The sequence below is a fragment of the Pongo abelii genome, chromosome 2 (assembly GCF_028885655.2).
Source record: "Pongo abelii isolate AG06213 chromosome 2, NHGRI_mPonAbe1-v2.0_pri, whole genome shotgun sequence".
NCBI lineage: Eukaryota > Metazoa > Chordata > Mammalia > Primates > Hominidae > Pongo > Pongo abelii.
Window position 1 is genome coordinate 130,296,334 of NC_085928.1, and position 16,302 is coordinate 130,312,635.

Consider the following 16,302-nt stretch of genomic DNA (forward strand, 5'->3'; position numbering starts at 1 on the left):
TTTGACCATATTTTACCACCCATGTTCTAAAACAGTGGCTAAATAGTCCACACTGAGAAACCAGAACCACCTGGGTCTTACCTTCTTGTGGCCATGATGCACATCCCTGAGCAGCCATATTGCTCTCCAAAGAAGTTTCCCAAGACCAACCTGCTTCCCCTGCTCACCTGTCCCAAGGGCACCACTGCTCCTTCTGCCAGACTGGACAGTGCACCTGCACTCTGCCTGTGACGCAGGCTGGGAGAAATGGACCCTGAAAAGATTCAGCTTTGCTTTTTCACCAGCTGAGGGAAATTGTCTGCAGGGCTGCCTTAGATCTGCCAAAATCATCCCAGCAATACCTGGCAAAAGCCCAAGATGTGAGTTATTCATACTAAAAATGGAGAACTGGGGCCAATATTCTAACTATGAGTTTTTAATTCCAAGAATTTAAAAATAATATTTTTTATATATATATATATATATTTTTTTTTACAAAGTAAAGATTGGGAAGCAGCTGGGCATCAGGCTGAGAGGCTGGCTAAAAAGAGAACAGCTGTGTTGGTCTTAAGTCTAAGCTGACTACAATAACTCTTGATTTGTTTGAACCCTGAACCTGAGGATTCAAGGCCATAAAGCAAAGCTACCAAGTGTTGACTTATCTGGTTTCTTGTGAGACATACAGAGTAGAGTTGGTTGTTAAGCCATCTTTAAATGGAAAGTGTTACAGAAATGCTTATAATAATAAAAGGCTAATTATAGCATTTTCCCAAGTTGTGGGATTAGTATAATGGGAATGATGGCACATGCAAGACCTAACACATTTATCAAAGAGCTGGCGGGATGTCTACAAAAGTAAATATTATATATGGTGATATGTCATATGCTGATCAACATAGTAAGTCTAGCTGGACAGCTGCTTTAGTTTAAGATAAGCAAAGCAAGCATAGGAGTGTTTGAAAACCACTTATGCTCAGGTGAATATACCTAAAGTGTGTTTCAGCTGGAGAGTGGGGATTGGGAGAAGGCTCATGACTCTTTATATCTTCACAGTACCTTATAATTATAAAGTGCCTAGCATTCTGCCTAGCACCTAGTAGCTGATCAATGAATCATTGCCTCTTTCCCCCTTCCTCTAGCATGTTGTCATCAGTGGGAGATGGCTTATGGGTAGGGGTATGGGGAGCTTTGAGTACCAAGAGCACATGGTCTAAAGCTGTGGGTTTGCTATACAAATATAGCCTTGAGACATCTCTGGTTCCTCCTTCCTAGCAGATTGTCCCCTCTGTCACACCTACGGAGACATTTTTATACTGTCATCAGCTACCTTTTATTCAGTGACTGCTCCACAAATACCTGTTGATTCAACTGCATCTCTTGTGGACATTTATGGCACTTCAAGACTGTGATTGCCTTTAGTAACTGCCACTGAACAGATTCCTGCTTGTAGAGTATTGCTTATTGCTGAAGCTATTTTTATAAGCACTGCCAAAAGCCTTTAATCCTCTGTCAATTGAGTGTATCTTTGGGGTTGTTTTTGTTGTTACAGCTAACCTTTTGGCAGAGAATGGGGCAGACAAAAAAAAGGGGGAATTGAGATAGGAAGCAGTTTGTAGAAAGATCCTTGGAAAAACCCTTTCCCCCAAATTACATTTTGCATTCCATTAGAGAACAACGGATTAAAAACAAAGCACAAATCTCGCTGAGAACCTGAAAGGCAAGTTTCAGCATGAGTGAATTTTTAACAGCCTTGAAGGAGGGGGTTAAAATGAAATTCTGACAACCTTAACTACATTTCTTTCTTAAAGCGTTGCTATAATAATAAAAGGTGAAATGTCAGCAGTCACATATTATTCTGTCTAACAATAGTTTATAATTTTTACTCTGTGGGAGCACTTGCCCTTTTATAGTCTCAACTCTTGCGTTTTGACTGACTGCCCAAGGACAGCAATTACTTAAGCCATTTACCTACACACGGGCAGCACAGCCAAGACCTGCTCTGCATTGCTGAGTTCTCCAGGGATTTGCTCTTGGGGACTTCAGTCAGTAAAGGAATTCTATGATATGAGCTACTTACTGGGGTTTCAACCACTCCAAAAATCTGTATTCATCCCTATACCTTGAAAACACACTGCTGGCTATGCTTTCTGCAAAGGAGAGATCAGCTTCTTTCTGTGTGTCAGGAAAACATCTTCAAACATCCAAATAGTCACACAGTCTCCTTCAGAATATTGCAGAAGAATAGATACTACTCAGTTATCACAAAGTAGAGATGGGAGTTTTCTATTAAAATTTTATTCACTTAGCAAGCATGCTTAGAACAGCTGCTATGTCCACCAACCTAGAGCATCTGCTAGGGTAGAGCTACCAAAATTACTACTACACAGAACCAGCCCACAGAGAGTACATTTTGTGGGAAAAGTCAGATGAGAGATGTAAATTGTTGAGGGAAGCAGTAGGCTAATCAAGGAAGTAGCCTGCCTTGAGGTTAGGGATGGGAATCCTGGCATCAGTCATGACCCATCAGCTCAAATATCCTCAGGGTTGGCCAGGTAAGGAAATAAAAGAAGGGTGCCAGTAGGGACTGTCACACAGTGTAGCCAGTGAGAGCCATCAAGATGGAACACTATCCCTCAACTACAGCTGTTCAGTGCCATGAGCAAATACCAGCCCATTCTTGCCAGAACTTTGGCTTTTTGAAAATTATTTTTTAATGTTGGCAGCTAGTTCACAGTGTTTTACCCCTATGAAGTCCACACAAAACAGTTCTAGGGACCAAACTTTGGGTTATGATATGTGCTGTCTTAAAATTCCATTCTATATTCTTTATCTCAGGCTGTTACAGGTTAGGTGCTCTAGAAAGCAGATTCTGAGACAGTGTAGTAAGCAGGAGGTTTACTCAGATAGCTGTCTGTGGTAGGAATGGTAAAGAAGCAGGTGTGGAGTGTGGATAGAGGGAGAAGTTGGACTGTGATGGAGTCTCAGTAAATGTCTCTGCTAACATTTAAGGAGCAGTGAAACTTGGGTAGCCCTTCAGAGTTGTTCCAAGTTGGGTGACAGGGCCGGGCCTTTATACCTTGGCGTGAACCAATCACTGGATGTGGGTTGCTTGGGAAGAAGCATGACTTTGGGTAAGGAGGCTCTCTTCAGCCAAAGGAATATGCATCAGAGTCAGCCACACTCTCAGTAGCTGGGAAATCAGTCGTCTCTTACTGAAGGGGATCTGGGTGGTGCGTGACAATACCCATCATAGTTGTAGGTAGGTTTTTCTACATGGACTGTGTTGCTCCTGAACACAAGGATGAGGTTGCAATCAACATTGAACTGACCTGACAATCATGCCCTGGAGAAGATAGATGATCTCACATTGTTTCTCCTGGTCCCATCCTGTCTCTGGGCTTGTCTCTTTCCCTAATTTTGCTGGCCTGTATGTCTCCCACAGAAGCTAGTGGAACAGGATTCCTAAACCCCCTGAGGAATTCCTAACCCCTTGACCCAACCTCAGAGCTATATTGATGTGGCCTACAATCCATATTTGGAGCGTTTCTAAGGATACAGTTTCAACCTAAGCAGACAGAGTTGTAATGGAATGTAATGATGCACTCATTTTTGCAACATGTGCTTTTTGATAGCCTACTGCATGCCAGGCACCGAGCTACTCACTTTGAACAAAAGATGTTTCCTGCATGCAAGAAGTTTGATATTTAGTTGGTAATGCAGATGAATAAGCAGACAATTTTAGGGTGGTAGGTGTTCTCATAGGGGTGATCAGAAGTGTTGTTTTGGGAGGCTACTTTGATTAAAAATCTGTAGTTAGAAACAGTTATAATACTCTTTGTGAACAACAACTCACCAAAGCAATGCCAGCTGGGCTGGAGAGGGTCAGGTTATAAGGTGTTAATGGAGTAGACTCTGCAAGATTTAGTGAATATTGGTGTACATAAACGGGGAAGTGAGGACTTTAACCTACTGTCCAGGTTGCAGGCCTAAATGACTGTAGATTTGGAAGACATGAATGAATGATGGCATAACTGAGGGGAAAAAATGCAAAGCACTGGGTAGACAACCATCACTGCTGATGATTAAGATGTGGTTTTGTGCTAAGAACTGTTTATGGAATATATTCCTCCCTGTGAAGTAAGGCAGTCATAAATAACTATCATATGTGTCACATTTTGACAATTATTATATGTAGAGCCCATGGAGAGCATGCTAGAGAGAGGATAAGAGAAGAAAGGTATTAGTTCCAATTGATGTGGCAGGAAAATCTTGAGGCGGATAATAATGATGATGACTTGAAGGTCCATAACAATAATAGCTAATATGAATGCCTAATAAGTACAAAGGACTGTGTTAAGTGCTTTCTGTGCTTTAACTCATTTAGTTCTCTCTGCAACCCTGCAATATAGAGGCTGTTATCTTCCTCTTTGTATAGATATGAAGAAACTGAGGCTTTCTGTTCAGGGTTAAGCACCTTGCTTAAGATTTGATGACAAGAAAGTGGTAGCCCTTGGATTTGAACCAGGTTGCCTGAAGCCAAATTCTGGTGTCTTATCACAAAATTATACTGTTTCTCACTTGAAATCGATATTGAAACATGCATGGGAGAGGAGAGCATTCAAACTGAAAGGAACTGTTTTTGCAAAGGTATGATGATGTTTTGAGTTTGAGAGGAAATATGGAAGATATGACCATATGGAAGATATGGTAGAGAGGTGAGAGCATTGGAAAGTTAGACTGTGGTTTCCTTGCAGATGGCCTTAAATACCAAGCTAAGGGGTTGGGGTTTTTATTCCTTGTGAAATGGCGAGCCATAGAAGGTTGTAAGCAAACAAGTGGTAATATTTGTATTTTGAAACAGTAACTCCGGCTGTGAAGGGTAGATAGGTGAATAGAGGGACTAGAGGTGGTTAGGCAGAGAGGAGCAGGCCCCTAAATGTTGGGGAGGCACTTTGCAAGCAGGATAAGAACAGGGCAAGTAGAAAGAAATAGAAGACAATTTGATTGTTGCCTTGGCTCAGATTTTTGTCTGTGATATTGAGAATGCAAGATGAAGGTAAAGATGGCATGTAGAGAGAGCAGGAGCTCAGATTCAGCCTGTGGAAATGGAGGCGTGGGCCTCAGGAAGCTCTGTCTAGAAGAGACTCTGGAACCTCCTCCTTGGAAGTTTAGGTGGATGCTGGATTTGGCTGGATTCAAGTTGAGGTTATTGAAGAAACACTATGTAGGCTGACAAGTATGAAAGTACACATTTAAATAGAGGATAAAAGAAGTAATTTTTTAAAAAGTCATATTGTACGTCCTGTCATTTCACATGAAGTAACCTGCCACTGTGGCTATGGTCTGTGAAATGAAGTATGTGAACTTTCAGTTTAGGGTAGGAGTTGATATTTAAGATTGGGCAAAATGTTCCAGGAAAAGGGCAGGATTCATGCATGATGATTTATCTGGAAATTTTCTAGAAGCTCTATAGGTCAGTTCCATTTGGGAACACAGACCTGCCTTCCCATTGATGGTAATGAACTCGGGTAGTTCAGTTGTCTCAGTCATTTGTTGGCTTCTGGGTTTATGCTTTTTTTTGTTAAACCATCATCTGATATTATTTAGTTCTTAGTTGCTAGAGTGAGTGTGCATTATTACCTATACTCTAATGATAATGTAATTGTAGGATCCATGTTTACAATATGTAGTCCAAACTCTCAAGGATTTAAAGGCAGATTATGCTGGGTGGAAAAGGAGGGAGCAATTCCCCAACATTTAGAGAGTGTGACAACACATCCAGCTGCTCCTTGCTCCTTCAGCATGCACAAATGCCCCGTGTGTGTGTGTGTGTGTGTGTGTGTGTGTATGTGTGTGTGTATGTGTGTGTGAATTGTAGTGTAGTTGATTTTCTCTGGCAATACTTTAATAATTTTGGTGCTCCTTTAAATATTAGTGGAGGTTGGAAAGAAATTTCTGTTATAAAAATTTTCAAAGTAATTTATTCTCCCAAGTAGCAGGCTGATGGCCAGTTGTCTGTATTTGATCATTAATAAAATTGAGCATTTCAAATGACATTCTCATTCTCCTGCTGCTATTAATGGGGCCCCATCTTTAGGACATCTGCAAAACATTATTTGTAATGGAATTCTTATTATATCATAAAATTTTATTAGACCTTAGAAATGACAATCAGATTGCATTGTTTTTCTTATTAAAAATACTTTCTTCAATGCAGAGTTCCCTAACCTTCTTTCTCAGAAAACCATTATACTTTTACTTAAATTTTGTTTTAATTGAGGTATTATATTCATGCAGTGCACAAGTCATCAATGTGTGGCTCAATGACTTTTCCCATGGGTGTGTACCTGTGGAGCCATAAGCCAGATAAAATTTAGAACATTTCCAAAACCCAGGAGGCTACTTCCTTTATGCCTCTTCATAGTCAATATCTCTTTCCAAAGGTAACCCCTATTCTGACTGCTATGACATAGGTCAGGGGTGCATGGATTTTAAGTACAATGTTTCCGTATCAATAAATTCTGAAATGTTTTTTTGGAGTGTGCTACAGTACTAAGAAGTAATCTTGACTTTTTTCCAGAGATCCCCTGTATAAGAAGAACTCTTCCTATTCAAGTGACTAATCCTTGGACTTTTGCAATCAGAAGTGGCACATTCTAATTAAACTAATGGTGAATTATACTAAGGGTGGAAATTATACTGAGGGTGAATGATTTTATGGATTTCTGTCCTCTAAAGGTGGTCATAGATTTTCACACAATCAAATCCCTACTAAATTTTATCCTCCTTTCACCATTGCTCCACCCCCAAGTGTTCTGCTAGATGTTATCTGAATGAGATTTCTTTACTATGAATGATTTCTTATCATACTTCGTGGCTCATCTTCATCTCCAGAAGTTCTTAAAGTTGTAACAGTATCCTACACATAAGAATGCAGAATTTGATAAATGGTTAGATAAGATCATCTCCCTTATATAACAATTTAGAAAACCTGAAAACAGCACCAAAAGGCCTAGTTTTCCTTTTAATGTACAGGGCTCATTCTGCAGCGGTATTCTGTGGTTGTATTCTAAATCCAGACTTGCCCTGTTTAGAAACCAAAATTAGAAGTCTGAGGCCCATTTCTTCAACCAAGTCTGATGAGTAAAAGGATATACAGTAGCCATGTATAGAGGTGGAAAGACATGGTATGGCCCATATTGCTGCTGTGTTAATCCTCCAAACCAAAAAGGTAACCAAAAGATACTAGCCGGTAAGTTAAGTAGAAATCGAGGCCAAGAAAGATCCCTTAAGTTATTAATTTCAAGAATTCTTTCCTAATTGCTGAGAATTCACCATCTTGAATTGTTGGTAGGAGCTAGTAGTTCCATCAAGAAAAGGTGCTTTAAGGCAAATTAGGTTAGAGTTTCCTTTGTTCATTAATCAAAATCAAGAGAATCTGTTTCCTACACATTGTTCCTTTCTGTGAAAAGACTATGACAACGTGACTGAATTTCCTGGGGGAATTTTCTAACACCTTCAATGAGAAAAAAGATGTCTTTGCATGAGTATACAAACACGCAGAAGAATGCTTATTAGAAGATCTATTTATACTTGAAATAGAACTGAATTGAGTTGGCAAGAAAAGAGAATTGTGTTAGTATGCATGTCCCTCAGAGACATGATTATAGTCCTAGTGACAGGATATGAAGATACTACTAATTACCTTTGTAGACTGAAGACATTTTTAAGATATACTTGATTTCGTGTCATCAACAAGAAAGTAGTAGTTTTGTTATATGAATTATTTTTTAATTATTCAGTGTACCTACTATTAATAAATGTGCAAATAAATACACATATTTAAAATAAAGAGCAAGTCTCTACCCACCCCCATTTCTTCCCTCAGCCCCAATCCCTAGATATTAATAATGGCTAATGTCTTCTTCCAGATATTTTTAATACAGCTAGAGAATGGATGGATATGTGGATGGATGAATGGATGAGGGATGGACAAACAGGTGAATAGGTAGATAAATGGGGAAAGAGACATTGAAATGTTTGTTTGTTTGTCTTCTGAGCCGGGTACTTTGTTGAAGATTCAATGTTAAGCAAACACACATATTACCAACTTTCCTAGAGCTTGTAGTCTGGCAAAAGGAAATAGATATTAGTCGCAAACAAGTAAATGTATAATTATAAACTAAATACAACATAAAAGAGTATGTGAGTTTCTCTAAGGAAGGGATGATTGTGCTGAAATCTGAAGGAAGAATGGAAGACTGAGTTAGACTAGAGGGGAGTGTTCCAGATAGAGGCAAGAAAGTATGCAGAAGACCCTGTGCCAGCAGGACCATAGCTCATTCAAGGAACTGGGGGTACCTGGAATGGCTAGAGTGTAGACTGCGTAGAAGGGGAGAAGTGCTGTGCTGGAATTCAGATGCGAGGCTGTTGCAGAAGTGAAAGGGGAAAAATGAAGGCAGTTTGGACTAGCATGAAAGTAGCTTGGACTAGCATGTGGTTGGAGAAAAATGGGTGAATTTCAATCTTTTGGAAAATGAAGCGCACATGATTTAGTAATGATTGGAAAGATGATAAGGATATAGATGGCTTCTCTCTGTTTCTCTCTTTCTTAATATATGTAGAATTTTTCTACACTTTTTCTGACTTTGCATTTTTCCTCTTAATAGTATATTTTGAAGATTCCCTCCCCATTTCAATAATGCCTTTTTAATGAGCTCCTTGTGTTTCATGGTACAAATATGCTATAATCCTTTTAACCAAATTTGGGATTGCTTGGTTTCCTATTCCATCGATAACTTTAACATAGTCGTTAATGTTTACCAGTCTTGTTCATAATCTTTATCCATTTGTTTAATGATACGTTTCCTTATTTGTAAAATATTTATTTATTAAGGATATTAATCCTTTGACTAGCAAACGAAGAAAAAATATACAGTCACCTGCATAGATGCATTAGAAACCAAAAAGACATTTAACAAAATTTACCAACCTTATTTTATTTTTTTTCCTAATGATGCTTTGTATTTAGAATTTATCAATTCTCCAGAAGTGGTGTTTTGGTCTTAATTTTGTATCTGAAGGTCCAAACTCACTCTTTTCTAGTCATTCTGTTATCTGTTCATCTCATCTTTGGCTTTATTCTTTCATCAGACCCATTCTTTGTAATGTCTTTTATGATTCAAAGTGGATATTTTTCTGTTTCTCCACTGTTTTTTTTTCTAGAAGGTATTTTTTCATCAGTATTTGCTTGATACTTTTCTCCTTTCCTCACATTCTTTCCTCTTTCCTCTATGCTTTGAAAAATCTTTGCATAGTTGCTATGTCATTTATTTTTTTCTTTCTCATACTTAATGTGGAAAGTGTTAGCTAGACCATCTATTTTTCTAAAGATTGTATCTGTAAATCATACTCAACTTTTATTGCTTCTTCCCCGAGACCTTTTTGTTTTCTCTGAGAACTAAACTTCGTGGGATGGGTAGCACTAGGACTTTTCTTTTGCTTGAGAGTAGGAAAGAGGACTCAACTGAGATTATGGCTAGTTATAGTTGGTTAATTTGGGCTCTATTCTTTGTTCTGCAATTTTATTTAACATTTTATATGGGGATCTATGTTTTTTAAAGACAAGGTCATATTTCAGTCTTACCGGTGAGAACCCTTGGGTTCAAATTATTCTATAGGTTGGAGAGAGTTTTGAAACATTTGCTTTTGATAAAGACAGTTAGTTCTAGGTACTTACTTCTCCTGCTATAGCTTCACCTTCCAAGGAGTCATTCTCACCTTAGGTGGGTCAATGTGCTGGTAGTGAGCCAGGACTTCTACTCTAAAAAGCTTATTCTCTAACTGCCTACTGACCCCTCAGAGTCCTGCCCTCTGGATTGTAGGGCATTTGGAAGATTGTCCCCAAATTTGTTCAACTCTCCTAGAAGTGTTTTTCTCTCCTGGAACTGCTTTGGAGCTAGAAGTTAGTGTTGGTCTTTGGGTCTTTGTATTGTCATATCTCCCTTTCCTTGGCCACAATCTTTCAAATTGGTTTTACCAGAGTGTATCTGTTCCTTTGTTTGAATGTTGTTGGTATATTTTGTCTAATGTTTGACATTTTTATTCATTTTACTAAATTTAGAAATGGTAATTTTTTTTTTTTGAGACAGAATCTCACTCTGTCACCAGGCTGGAATGCAGTGACGTGATCTCTGCCCACTGCAACCTCCGCCTCCTGAGTTCAAGTGATTCTCCTGCCTCAGCCTCCAGAGTAGCTGGGACTACAGGTGCGTACCACCACACCCAGCTAATTTTTGTATTTTTAGTAGAAACGGGGTTTCACCATGTTGTCCAGGATGGTCTCGATCTCTTGACCTCGTGATCCACCTGCCTCAGCTTTCCAAAGTGTTGGGATTACAGGCGTGAGCCACCGCGCCCAGCCAGAAAAGGGAATTTTGACCGTGTAACCTTGGCAATATCTTTTAGCCTTTTGGATTCAGTTTTCTTATCTGTAAAACTGGAAGAAGTAATTGCTACCTTCTGTTTTTCAGGATCAAGTCAGATAATGTATTAGAAAGTGCTTTGTGTACTGTACAGTTCTTTCTAGGTATAAGTTATTCTTACTCTTATTTGTCTAGATGAGATACACAGAGACAAAAGTAAAGAATAGAATGATATATTCTGAGCACTAAAATAGTAGAATATGTGTTCATAGGGCAGTATTTAGGGCTGTTGTGAAAAATGAATGAACTTGAAAGGGTTAGGAATTCTCTGGTGGAGAGGAGGGGGAAGGGTACAATCAAAGAAGTAGTGGATGGAGTATACCTGGTATGTTTAAAGAATGCTGAGTATCACAATTAATTGAAATGGCAGGGTCATGGAAAAGAGTCACAGAAGAAAAACTGAGAGGGTTAAGGAGGCACCAAATTATAAAGGCCTGACTGAGAAATCTGGAAGTTATTCTGAATGCAGTATAAAGCCTGGATTTGATTTTAACAAAAACCTTAGAAGGAAGCTTACACTTTATGTTTAAGGATGTGGCAGTAGTATGCAGGAAAAATGAAGAGAGGGAGAAAGAGGATGATGGGGTTGCATAAGTAGGTAAACATACATCTAGTATGCCAGGACAATCAAGTTTAAACCTGTTGTTCCAGAACAATTATTAATAGTGGCCTATTTTCTTCTTAATGCTGCTCATAGTAAAATGATGACAATATTTATAAGAACATCATAAGAACATTGACCAGGGCCAAGGCAATGGAATCAATGCCAGAATATCAAAAAGGAAGAATATATAAAGTTACTACATGAGGAGAGGAGGGAGGAATGAAGAAGGGAGAGTAAGAGGTAGGTCCAAATTTTTCTGCCAGATAGATTGCAATAGTGATGGTAACAATGAGTTTTGAAAGGGGACAAGGGGGGACCTGGAAGTAACAGGGTTTAGAGAGAACGAGAATTAGTTTGCTGTGAACTGTTGAGTTGCAGTAGCAAGGATCTAAGTTGATTTGTCACTTGTAGAGTTGTAGATGAAGCTTAGGTGTCACGCATCACTTTTATAAAACATTCATTGACTATGCTCCGCTCTATGGGGCTGAGTAGGGATCTCAGGTCTTCTTGCTGAGTCACCTTTCTCAATTTTAGGGACTTGTTACAGAATCCTCATGCTGAATAGGGACTTCCCTTATAGTCCCTTCCACTCCTAAAAGGCGGAAAGTGGCTCAGACAACATGAATAATAAACAAACACCCAAACACATTCTATTATAGCTCAAAAACTTTTCTACTTTGAGCAGACTTAGGAGTTTCTCTTGGCTTGAGACATGAGTCCTTTTCCATGTCAGACAATATTCGTCTCAAGATTTTGTACCCTTGACTCTCCCTTATGGGAGCTCAACAGCTAACAAATAGCAGTTGTCCTTTCCTGTCTCTCAGTCTGTGGCTTCCTGTGACCTAATTGGAAACCTTTGCTTGATATGTTGTGAGAAATATAAATTACAAATTACTATATATAGTTATAACATTTAGGGTACAGTTATACAAATTTGTGCTTATAGGAATGTAGAAATGAGCACATAAATGCATCTATGAATATGTATATGTATATACAATGTATATATTTACATATATGCATCGAAGGTGGTTTAGTGCTTAAATGCACAGGCTTTGAAATTAGGCAGGGCTGTGTGACTCTCATCTAATAAAGTGGGAAAAATATGAATAACTTCCTCATTGAGTTGCTATAAGGGTTAAATGAGATGATGATTATAAAGTGCTTTCAAATGGTGCTGGCATTTTTTTAAAAACTGGAAAAGTATATACCTAATTGTTAAGACAGTTATATTTGAGTTGCTGGATTTTGGACAATTTTGTTTTCTTTATGCTTATATATGTTTCTAGATTTCTCCCTAATATTCTTTATCAAAAGACACATGATAATAAGATTGATATAGTAAAATTTTTATTAATAAAGTTAGTTTCCTAGAATAGTATTTATGAATAGAAAATAATTCACACATGTTTATTAATGAGCTTTTTAGTTGGAAATTCTCAGTTCATGTATTTCCTGTCTGTGGCACCTCCCATGTGTCTCCCTGAAGCCCTTTCTCAACTGCTCCACTTCTAAAGAGGAAAGGCTCAATGGCCTATATACACCCAACCTTGAGCACCGTCATGGCAGGAAACAGATAACAGTGTTTTTATAGGTCACTAGGATTTATCTTTATTCATATTTCTATTTCTCACTTCTAAGAACTAGCCTTTCCATGATCACCGTGATCACAAGGCTAAAAGATAGGTAACATAGTCTCTTTGCAAATACAGTAGGAATTTCCCACTGAGCATGTTTTCATTAAAACAAATCATTAAATACCATTTAAAGCATTAGATTTATTAGTCTTTCTGGTGATCCTAACAAGTGCAGAGATGATGAGCAAATATAATTTTACTACATTTATCCAAATACCTGCACAGTCTTTTCTTGTTTTTATTTGTAATATCAGTCTTAAATAATCATGAGTAATTTTACACATTAGAAAGTGGGAACTGGAAAAACGTGATTTTTTTCAAAATCTTTAAGAGACAGCTGGGCTGAGAGAAAACAATAATGCCCCTGCCTGATTCAGTTTCTGCCTCAATCACAGTGAGTTTCTCAGGATCCCAAATTACTGGATGATAGAATTGGTCTAATTCAACCTTGCAAACAAAAGGAGAAAAATTGGTCAAAGAATCAGCAAATTGGGATATTGAAAGGCTATATGAGCTTTTTCTTTAAGCTTTGCCGCTGGATTCCTGTATCTCTCATTTTACACCTTTTCTTTGTTGGCTTGAATAAGTCACTTTTGTAAATTACCATTAAACCTGTTATCTAGCTGACTGTGGAAAGTCCCTTATTTCATAGACTCATGGAATTTTGCCGCTAGAAAGAGCCCTAGAAGGTCTCTCTTCTCAGTGTACAGGGAGGAGGAGGGAAGGTGAGAGATTGGCCCAAGATAACACAGCTTTTTAACAAGGAGCCAGGACTATCAATTTTCAGCTATCAAATGTTGATTCTCTCACTAGAAAGTTACATTCTGGGTCACAGTGTAGCATGTGTGCTAACTTGAGCATCTAAGACTCTATCAGAACTGTTATTGTTAATAATCCAGAACTAAAACACTTCTGAATTTCACCATACCAGGTTTGCAAAATCCTTTTGACAGGGCTAAATCCAAGGGCACAATGAAATCACCACAGCCACATCTCTATTTCCCCATCCCTAGAACAGACTCACTTCCTGTAGCACACATAATGCCATCAACCCCCTCACCCTTATATCACTTAGCTTGAATGACAACATTTTTATAGACATATGCCAAAGAGGACAGTCATTGGCCCAACTCGGGTCATGTGCCCTCCGTGTGTCCAAGAAATAGGACATCCTATTTCCTTTGGTCACTTGGACACTAGTAAGAATGGGCCCTGGCTGAACCAAATGGAGTGTGCTCCCTGGGGGACAGAAAGATTCTCTTGCTATGAATTTGTGTTCTTAAAAGTAGGAGACAGGGAGGCCGAGGCAGGAGGATCACTTGAGCCCAGGAGATCAAAACCAGCCTGGGCAACAAAGTAAGACCCATCTCTACAAAAAAATAAAATAAAAAATAAGTTAGCAAAGTGTGGTGGTGTTCACCTATGGTCCCAGCTGCCTGGGAGGCTGAGGGGAGAGCATTGCTTGAGTCCAGGAGGCCAAAGCTACAGTGAGCCGCCATCATGCCACTGCACTGTAGCCTAAGTGACAGAGTGAGACCCTATCTCAAAAAGAAAAAAAAGTATGAGACAGATATTTTGGGCAGGCAGAAATAGCAACTATTCACTTTAGATGTCAGCCAGATCACATATGTAGTAATTTTTTATTTTATGGTGGACACTGTAGATGTAACAATGTTAAAACTTTAGATGTCATTGTCTTCCTTTAAAGAGTAATGAGTTTTGTTCTGGCAGGCATTTAATTTTCTGGCAGATAAGCTGGAAATAGTGGAGGCCTGGTTTTAGATTCTGTTAGGACAAATCTAGAGTGATCTTTATTTTAGGATTAGAGTAGTCCTTCTAAGGCATTGCCGTTTTTGGAGTCTCAGCTGAATCTTGAGAGTGTTCAGCAACGTCTCTTTTCCTTGGCTGGTTGGAACTCCAACATCTGACATTTTGTAGCCCTCAAACACCCTTTTCTGCTAACAGAATAGCTGTTTGGGGTAGGTCTTACAAATGATTTTCTTAATATTTGTCTAAAGGCTCAAGAAACCCCCTATACATGTTTCTAGAGTTCTTTTCTTGTGCAGCTTCCTCTCTAATACCTTGCTCCACAAATTCCTACCATATCTGCCACCCAAAAATCAGGTCTCAGTTTTCTTCACTCAGCTGCTCTCTGGGTTCCACTTCCCCAAGTTGCAATTTGAAAAGTGCCCCAAGGCAAAAAGCCAAGGTAAACATAAAGCTTATCTCCTGTGTCTTCTTCCTCTCAAGGATCACAGCCGTGGACTGTTGTCTAGTGCCTAAAATTGTGGCTTCAAATATTTGTGTCCATGTTTATAGTTGTTTGCGTCCCTTTCTCCATTATAGACACACTTAAAACCTTTTTTTTTTTTTTTTTTTTTTTTAATACTGCAACTGAAGCACACATAAATTTGATCACTCGCCAAGCTTGGCTCTATCTACAAAGCTACTTCATATTTACAGAAAGTTTTCTCAAATACTGAGGACAAGTTTTGGCCTCTAGAGGAGTTATAGGAGCTGATAACTTAATCTGGGGGTAAATCCTTTGTGAGAAATGAATAATTTAGTCCTTTCCTAATTTGTCTATATTTCTGTAAATTACCTCCTTATTTTCTTTTAAATTGGGATATGGTCATCTGTTGAAACAATTTTGTAGAAGTAGGAAAAGAAAAAGACTTGGGATCAGAAGATCTGGATTCAAAAAAGAAAAGAAAAGAAAAGAAAAGAAAATTCCAGCAGACCTCAATGCCCCTGGGCTTGAGGTTGCCCGTCTATAAAGTGAGGTAAAAATAGCAACTTTTCAGGGCTGTGATGATGTTGAGAATATCTTCCACTCTTGTTATGTTCTATCAGTAGTAGCCTGGGGGGGTCTAAGAAAATTTAGCTTTAAAGGACATTTTAGCATATTCCTTGAGTTTTTCTTTTATTCTGTATATCAATATAATTAGTAATATTTATTAATATTATATGTCTAAATATAATATGTTAATATTATGTCTAAATATAATATATTAATATTATATTTCTAAACATAATATTAATAAAATGTTTGAACATGAAGTGTTTTGTTACAACAAAGCAGCCAAATCTGAAATTGTAATTTAAAAGATAGTGTATGCTGCTTTAAAGCATGGCTCTTAGCACTTGGCTTTCTGTATAGAAGTTTGCATTCCTTTTCTCTCTCTCTTTTTTTAAATCGTCAGTCATAAAACCTGAGCTTTTATAAAAGGAAAGTAACATAGAATGAAAAAAAAGTGTGCCGAAGAATTAGTGTATTTTTGTATCTCTAGTGTTTAACAGTTTTATAATCCAGGTTTATAACTTGTTGAGAACAATAGACTATTTTAAGCACATTTGCTTTGCTAAAGATTAACTTTTTACATGCCTGGTAAGTATGGTGAAATTTAAGCTTTGAGAGTAATAGAGAGGAATATTTTCCATCTCTGCCTGCATTTTTTAGTAAGGATTTTTTAGTAAGACACTAACAGCTATTCTCAATTTGTTGCATTTATTAGCAACCAACATGATTCAAGCATTTTCTCTTAGTGCACATCATCTTAAAAGACAGTGAAATGGGGAGGCCTTGATAAGCCCAAAA

General features: G+C 38.2%; 1 protein-coding gene across 18 annotated transcripts in view; it reads left to right on the forward strand.

The window, feature by feature from the left end:
• Positions 1-16,302, forward strand: part of THRB (thyroid hormone receptor beta) — a 371,566-nt gene that overhangs the window by 104,513 nt on the left and 250,751 nt on the right. For 2 of the 18 annotated variants that reach the window (XM_063722165.1, XM_063722163.1), the window contains exon 1: positions 10,131-10,247. The exons of 15 other annotated variants lie outside the window; for them this stretch is intronic. The gene's annotated coding sequence lies outside the window, so the exon portion shown is untranslated. Of the gene's footprint in view, positions 1-10,126; positions 10,248-16,302 lie in introns of those variants that run through there. One more of the 18 variants, XM_063722164.1, reaches the window with a different exon arrangement.